Source organism: Cricetulus griseus (genome assembly GCF_003668045.3).
Source record: "Cricetulus griseus strain 17A/GY chromosome 1 unlocalized genomic scaffold, alternate assembly CriGri-PICRH-1.0 chr1_1, whole genome shotgun sequence".
NCBI classification, from domain to species: Eukaryota; Metazoa; Chordata; class Mammalia; order Rodentia; family Cricetidae; genus Cricetulus; species Cricetulus griseus.
The window spans coordinates 156,660,790-156,669,677 of record NW_023276807.1 but is presented as its reverse complement, the minus strand read 5'-3'; positions in this window follow the sequence as shown (position 1 = coordinate 156,669,677).

The following is an 8,888-nucleotide window of genomic DNA, read 5'->3' as shown; positions in this document are numbered from 1 at the left end:
AATTTCTTTCAGTCTACCAAAATTACTTCTCCACAGAGTAATTCATTCAGCAGGTATTTATCAAGCAGATGTAAGCCAGTTGTGGTTCTAGATGCTTTATGAATGACAATGAAGAGTATACACAAAAGTTCCTGCCTTTGTGGTGGTATATTTTGCCATTCCTCATATTGGATCAGCACATTCTGTTTTGTTAATGCAAGCAGTGTATATATTTGGTGTAAACAAATGGATTATTTTCTAAATTCTCAGAAGAGATAAATGAGTGGGATGAGATATTCCTGACAAATGCTCTCATTTTACAACTTTTTTGGTGTTTATATAATAGAATTAAATATGCCTCTTCATTTAAGACCAACGTTAATGAATGTGCCCACCATGAACCAACCCCCATCCCTCTCCCCATCCACTGCCCAGGGGTGGTGAGGCCTCCCATGAGGGATCATCAAAGTCAAACACATCATTTGGGGCAGGACCTCTTAACCACTGAACCATCTCTCCAACCCAAGGCTTTTAAAAAAGAGATTTTTGAGTTTTACAGAGACTTTGGATTTTAAATGAGACTGGATATTTTTAGAGACAACTTTTTGTTTGTTTGTTTTTGAGACAGGGTTTCTCTGTGTAGCCCTGGGTTAAAGAGACAACTTTTTAAGGTGTTTGATTTTGTAAGTCTGTGGGACTTACAAAAATGATTTTATCTTGTTGATGGACAAGTAATGAAAGGTTCTGGCTTAGTAGTGATGTGTTCATGTGTCAAATTGACAAGGGGTCAGTGGCTAGTTTTATATCAGCTTGACACAAGCTAGAATCACAGAGAGTGGGGGAGCCTCAGTTGAGAAAATGCCCTCATAAGACTGGACTGCAGGCAAGCCTGTAGAACATTTGAACTGATTGATGGAGGAGGGACTAGCCTGTTGTGGGTGGGGCCACCCCTGGGCTGTTGGTCCTGGGTTCTGTAGGAAAGCCGGTTAAGCAAGCCCTGAGGAGCAAGCCAGTAAGCAGCACTCCTCCATGTCCTCTGTGCCAGCTCCTGCCTCTGGGTTCCTGCCCTGCTTGAGTTCCTGTCCTGACTTCTTCAGTGATATGAAAGTATAACCCAATATTTACCCTTTTCATCCCAAGCTTGCTTTAGTCATGATATTTCGGCACAACAATAGTAATCTTAATTAGGACAGAAATCTTATTATTTCTTATTCTGATTCTTCTATTGCTGTGGCTAAATTCTTTAGTTTTCTGTTGGGAAAATGTGGTGAGACCAGGCATCCTTATCTTGTTCTTGACTTTAGAGGAAGCACTTTTGACTTTTTATTGTATGATGTTAGTGTGTGGGGGGCTGTTATTTTTTTTTTTAACAATTATTGATTTTTTGCAGATTTCACATGCATCCTGATCTTTTCCATCTCCCCATTCCTCCATATCTGCCCTCTGCCCTTACAACCCTTCACCCTCAAAACAAAAAAAACAAACAAAAAAACCCCCGAACATTTAAAAGAAAAGCAAAAGCCAGCCAACCAAAGCAAAGCAAAGCAAAGCAAAACCAAAGAGAAGAATCTCATGTGGAGAGGCCTGTTGAGTCGCACACTTTACTCTTCAGTTCTTTCATCTTCACTTGCAAGTGTTCATTGCCATGAGTCATTGGTCTGGTTTGAGGCCTTTGGCCTCTGATACATCATCAATAATGGGCTCTCACTGAGGATCCTCTTAGATATCCTGTTGTCCTTTGTCATGGAGATCCTGCAGCTTTGGATCTGTAGGTCTGGCCCCTTCATATGCTCCAACAGTTCATAGATTAGGTGGATGTTGGGGTGGGCTAACCCATAGCCTCGGTTCTGGGCCTGGGTGGTAACTGGGTTGGTCAGCCAGCCAGCTCTCCAGTGGGGGCTTTTTGATTAGTTGTGGTACATTACTTACTTCTATACCTAATTTGTTGATGTTTTTATTGTTTTTTTTTTTTTAATCATGGGAGTGAGTTAGATTTTGTCAAATACATTTTCTGAATTTATTGAGATATTTGGTTTTTCTTAATTTTCTTAACATCATATATTACATTTTTACATCTTGAATCTTGTATTCCAAGATAAGTCCCCAAAATTTGTTTTGCTAGTATTTTGTTGAGAACTTTTTGTTACCTATACTTATCAGTGATGTTGACCTATAATTTTTCGTTTGTGCTTTTCTGGCATTGGTATTGACAATGTAATGGGCTGTAAAATGGGTCAATAAGCACCACCACCACCACCATCATCATCATCATCTCTCCCCAACCCTTCAAAAGACTTTGAAAAGGACTGGTGGTAGTTGCTAAATCTGCTAGAATTCTGCTGGGAAGCCATTTTTTTTTAAGATTTTATTTTTAATTACATTTATATTGCTGTGTGGCTATGTACATGTGAATGCAGGTGCCTGCTGAGGCCACAGGCATTGGCCCTACTTCCAGGGCTGGAGTTACAGGCAGATGCAACCTCTCTGATGTGGGTGTTCAGGACCCGACTGGGACCTTCTGCAAGTGCTATAGGAGCTCTTTCCCACTGAGCTGGTTCAGTTTCTGAAGCCTGATGAGGGTTTTCACATCATTGGTCCATCATTGGTTTTTAGTCTAGTCAGGTTTCTATTTCTGATTCAATCTTGGTAGACTGTAGTTTCTTAAGAATTTATCCATTTCTTCTAGGTTATTCAAATTGTAGGTATGTGATTGTCTATATTAGTCTCTTACTATACTTTGTATCTTTATAATACTAGTGGATTTGTCTTTCATTTCTGGTTTTATTTGAGTATTCTTAGCTTTCTTACTTGCTTTATAGATAGAAGAATCTTGAATTTGCTGTGAGAGGTAAGAATTTCTTCTCATGTTTTCACTATATGTAAGAATGTGATTAGAAGTATGTGTGATCCAGAGAAACTAGGGAATAAGGAGGACCCACAGAGAAAAATATATGGTCCCCTGAAGAAAGGGAAAGCGACAAGAACTCCTGAGCACAGGGGAGGGGGGAGAGGGAAGGGAGGAAGGGAGATAGCAAAAAGAGAAGGGGAGAAGTGGAGGGGAGAGGAGGACAAGAGGGATCAGGAAGACTGAGTCAGGGGAGGAATAGAGGAGAGCCAAAAAAGAGATACCTTATTAGAAGGAGCCAGTATAGGTTTAAATAGAAATCTGGCACTAGGGAAATGTTCAGAGACCCACAAGGATAACCCCAACTAAGAATCTAGGCAGTAGGAGAGGCTGCCTTTGATGCCCTTCCCCTATAATGAGATTGATGACTACCTTAATTGCCATCCTAGAGCTTTCATCCAGTAGCTGATAGAAGCAGAAGCAGACACCCACAGCTAAGCACTGAGTCATACTCCTAGAATCCAGTTGTAGAGAGAGAGGAACAATGAGCAAAAGAGTCAAGACTGTGCTGGAGAAACCCACAGAAACTGCTGACCTGACCTAGTGAGAGCACACAGACTCCAGTCATAAAGCTGGGGAACCAGCATTGGACCAAACCAAACCCTCTGAATGTGAATGCCAGTTAGGAGGCCTGGGAAGTCTATGGGTCCTCTAACAGTGGAACCAATATTTATCCCTAGTGCACAAATGGACTTTGGGAGCCCATTCCCTTTGTAGTGATACTATTTCACCCCAGATACAAGGAGGAAGGCCTAGGCCCTCCCCCAAATGATGTGACAAACTTTGCTGATCCCCCCAGGGAAGGCCTCACTTTCCTTTGGGAATGGGTGGGGGTGGGTTGGGGCTGTTGGTAGGGGGCATGGGAGGATGGGAGGGAGAGAGAATGGGGGAGGGGGACTTGATGGGGAACGTCCTTCTGTGTATATGTTTGTCTTATTGGTTAATAAAGTGCTGTTGGCCAATAGGAAAGCAAGATAAGTGGGACTAGGAGTTGAGGAGGATTCTGGGAAATGTAGTAAAGAAGTCTTGTGATTTAGGCAGGAAGTGAAATAGCAGGCAGACTCAGAATATAAGCAGGGACAAAGAGGAAGTCACTCTCTTGCTCTTCCTCCTGCTCTCTACTCTGGAGCCGCCATGTGATCCCAGCAAGACAGGATACATTCCGCCTGCATCCTCCATAAGATAAATCTTATGATTATGGTTGACAATTAAGACTGAGCTAACAAATAAGACATCCTAGTCATTGGCCAACAGCATTGTAAATAATATAAGACTCTGTGTGTTATTTTGGGTGCCTACGTGGCAGCGGGGCTCAGGCTGTTGGCGGAAAGATTTATCGTTACAGGGATTGGTACATAAAATGATTGTTTCCAAAAAATAAAAGGAATTAAAAATAAAGAAGTGTGTGTGACTTGCAAGTAAAGATATATGGATAAAAGTGTTTACTGTGTGACTCACTGTGCCACACTACAGCTTTCATGACCAGATTGGTTTTTCACTTATCTTTTTTTTTCTCTCTCTCTCCTAAATTATGTTTAGGCCAGGGAGGTTGCAATGGCAGAGGGTGGATACAAAGGGATGGGGAAATGAATGGGATGGAGATACATGATGTGAAAGACAATAAATAAAAAGGAGAAAAAAGAAATTGTGTGTGAGCATGTATACATATGTGGACAAAAATCTCTTTGAAAAATTCCCCCTAGAAATGTTTACTTTTGGAACATAATGATTGAAATCTGATGTTACCACAATTTCCTTGATGTAGAAATACAAGGATTAACTAAATCCTGCTGGAATCTGCCCAAGAGACCTTTATTTATTCTATATCACAAAATGTATTTTGCATCAGACACATGCCAGGTATCTGGTGATGTGTACTTGAATTTCCCCAGGCATCACTGAGCAGGCCTCTGTCCACAGGGCCTATCTCCTGCAAAGGGACAAAGTGAGTCCTATTGCCTAGGGAAAGCATTGATCCTCAAAAGGTCCCAGACCATGTACATGCAATGATCTCCTAAATCTCACCAGTCAAATGGTTTCTTCCTCTGAAAGAGTGAGATGAATGGAGGACCCAAGGACAATGAAAAAAAAATATTCTCAGTACTATTAAGTGGGGACAGAATTTTCTGATTGGTTAGCTGAAGCAAGAACAGAGGACAATACTGTGTTTCAAAGACCCTCACACAGTCATTTTGACCTGGAATTAGGGCTGAGACCCTGTGGGCTGAAGGTAACTTAGGATGAAATGAATGGTCTCTCCTTAGGATAGACTAAAACTGACCTGACATCTAGGCCTCCTGAGATTTGGCTGGTGAAGGCTGAATAAAGAGAAAAAGGCACTAGGGGCTGCTGGAACATACTAGGTCCTCATAGGTTTAAGGCATTTACCTGTTCATAACTCTGGGGTGTTTCTTGCTAGTGCTTGTAGTGAACTGTACAGAGATCTAAGTCTCTCGTCATAACAGGGCATAGACACTACTATTATCATGGCATCTGAACCAGGAAAACTCAGGCAGGGTAAATGGCATTGAGTGATTGGCTCTTGCTTCTGGCTCTGTCAGGAGGGGCTCAGAACAGGTTTTCTTCTAGCACTGTCTGAGGAGTTTCAGCTTAGAGTCCTCCAGCTCCCTTGAGCTCTGACCTAGACCTTTCCACTGAGGAGGAGGGGAACTGGTTGCTGTGTCTCTTATGAAGAAATACCTCCACTCCACACACCCCAATGCCACCCTTCTGTTACTAGTGCTACTCATCAAATGACTAGTCTTGGAATGTGGAACATTCTGGGAGAGTCTGTTCAGCCCTGTAAAGCAAGCACCAGTTTCAATGAGGCTATGATGGAAGGCACTGTTCTGAGGGTTACTGTAATTTTGATTTCACAATAAATTTATCTCTAAGAATAAATTAGAATCCTTTTCAGCTTTGGACAGATAAACTCTATGGGCAAGAGATTGAGATCATTTCTTAATCTTTTTGTTTAGGATGAAGAGAGAAATTTTCCTGGCAGTCAGTTTTTAGGTGAGAGTAAGAGTAGCTAGCGAAGGATGCAGAGGTCATGAGGGAGCAGAAAGGTTGAGTCAGAGGAAGAATAGAAGAAAGGGTATGTGGTAGGTAGGGTTTTAGTTGGGGAGATGGTAGGAGAGGACAGGAGGGAGTGGGAACTGGGATTGCCATGTAAAAAAATCCTGTTTCTAATTCAAATAAAAAATGATTAAAAAAAAGAGTAACTAGTAACAAATATTAATGTATTTAAGGAAGTTGGCCCCCTCCACTAGAAATCCTAGCTAGCTGTTAGGAAGTAGAGTAAAAGTGGCTAAAAATAAAGTTTGTGTCCTGGCTCTGCTGTGTGACCTAGGACATCACACTTGATCTTTCTCTGTTTCATGGGCTGTTTGTCAAGTGGCCCTCATGTAGGAGCTTAGGCAGGAAGAGCAGCTGCCTTGGACTGCCATGGATCTGCTGACTGGAGATTCTCAGCACAGCTCTCTCCCCTTCCTTTCTTACTCTACACTGACTGGATTTTCGTTCTTTGCTTTTGCTGCTGTTACCTGCTTGCTGTAAGCCTTTTTTCCTCCAAGTATGCCTTTGTATCTGTTAAGAACAGGGATGCTGGGGAAATTGGAGGACAAAAAAGCCCTAAGGGGACCTCAGATCTCAGATTTTGCTTCCTGACAGCAGAGGGTGCCATAATATTGTTCACGATGGAAATCTATACAGGATTACTTTCCTTTTTTTTTTTTTTTTTTTTTTTTTTTTTTTCCACTTAAAAATCCTGGGATGTGAAGACCATGTCACCGACACCAAGGATGCACACTTAGTGAGTGGCTTTAGATTTTGATTAGGCATGTGTGTTACCACTGTATTTCATATTTCTCTGTATATCTTGGCTCAGGTTTGTCAAGATAGAATGTTTTCAAGAGTATGTGACTAAGCCACGTATGAAACCACATGTCAGTCTGAGTCACTGTCTTGTTGCTGTGATGAAGCACCATGACCAAGACAACAATAAAAGGAAGCATCTAACCAAAGGCTTGCTTACAGTTTCAGAGGGTTAGTCCAGAAACACTATAGTGGAGAGCAGGGTGGAATGTGGGGGCAGGAAGGCAGGTATGGTGCTGGGGTGGTAGCAGAGAGCTCACGCTTGATCTCAAAGTTGCAATGAGAAAAGGCCACTGAGCCTAGCATAGGCTTTTGAAACCTTCGCCACCACCAGTGTCACACCTTCTGTAGCAGTCCACCAATTGGGGACCAAAATCTCAAATATATGAGTCTGTGGGTACCATTCTCATTCAAGTCACCACAATGCTTATAATTCCGGCCCTGGAGGATAGATAGCCTTGGGCCTCACTGTGAGACCTTTTCTCAAAAAATCAAACACAGACAACTAAAACACAAGTCAAAACAAGAGGAAAGGAACATGCAGCTGACAGAATCACTACTGTTGCACCAAATACTTTTTGGAGTGGACAAGGGTGGCTGGAGGAAGAGTAGTACTGAACTGATGTGAATTGCCATGCTGAGTGTTGTTATGGTGTGAACTTGGTCCTGGGGGGATCTAAACTGAAGGACCAAGCAGAGTGTAGTCTAACCTGGCAAAGCAGTGCTCGGCTTACCAATAATTGGAAACTAGTCAGAGCCAGTGTGTCCTCCAATGGAACACTGACAATCCTTTCTGGAAATATGGCTATAGTGACAGTTCACAATCATCTGTAACTCCGGTTCCAAGGGAATTTCATAACCTCTTCTGGCCTGTGTGGGAACTAGGTATGCATGTGGTGCATATAATTACACACAGGCAAATGCTACATAATAAAAATAAATCTCAAGAGATTCTAGAATGACATGATGCTCAGGGCTTGTATGAACATAATTGCTGGGAGCTGGGTTCTGGACAAAATAGGACTGGGACTTTATAATTGTAAAAGCTGGGATCTGGGCATAAGATGGTCGAGTACACACCTTTATCTAGTTTTCCATCTACCTGACATTTTCCGTAGTGGACATGAACGATATATTTAAAAAATGTATTTGGAGATTGACTCTGGGGCAAGTAACGAGTAGTTTATAGCTGAGGGTTTAGTGGCAGCTCTCTGTATTTTGAATCTTAATTTTGCTCTGATCCTAGAGTGCCGCTTAGTTTAGTTTCTTTATGCCTTGGTTTCCTCATTCATAAAATACAGAGCTTAGTGTGTTCAGTTATAAGGTTGTTACAGAGACCCACCTTTTTTTTTTTTTTTTTTTTTTTTTTTTTTTTTTTTTTTTGGAGGATTTACATCTTGTCTCCTTCCCTTTAAACTGAGAATTTGCTATTTCCCAGTACTTGCTGCTCATCTACAGGGAGGCAAGTGCTGTTGATGTGCCCAAAGGAAAGTGTTGCTTAGATACTGCAGGAGTTGACAGGTGGGCCGTATTGGTGAGCCTGCAGACCCAGGCACTTAGCATCATCTGAATAGGCATTCCCTCCGGCCCCTCTTCAGTTTCACCTCACTCTCACAGCTGACCCCAGTAGCCAGGCCTCTTCGGATGGAGGTGACAGAGGTCAGAAGAGATAATTGCAATCCTTCCCTGGTCGTCACGTTAAGTGTTTTCTGTTCCACTGCTTGAGAATGAGCTCTTCCCCAAAAGCAGAGGGCAGCTTCAGTTAGCCAGCCATGGGTTTCCTTTCTGTCTGTGCACAGATGCATTTGTGAGCTAATGTCTACTCCTGGTAGGAAAGATTTCTCACTTTTAACCTGCGGGAGGCCCAAGTTGTTGATTCTGGTCCTGGCTCTGCTACAGATGGGTCCTCTGACTACTTGCAATGAGATAGTAATCTTGACTCCATACAAGGAGACACTAGCTTTTTACCTTGCCCTGCTCTGCCCATCTCTGACTCTCTTCCTCCCCAATAAGCTCCTTTGAGATCATCCATGTATTTGCTCAGTAAGCATTTATTGATTTCCTGTTACATAAATAATATTATATTTAAGGTTTGGGGGAAGAGTGAAAAAAAAGGAAGAAGGAAGCC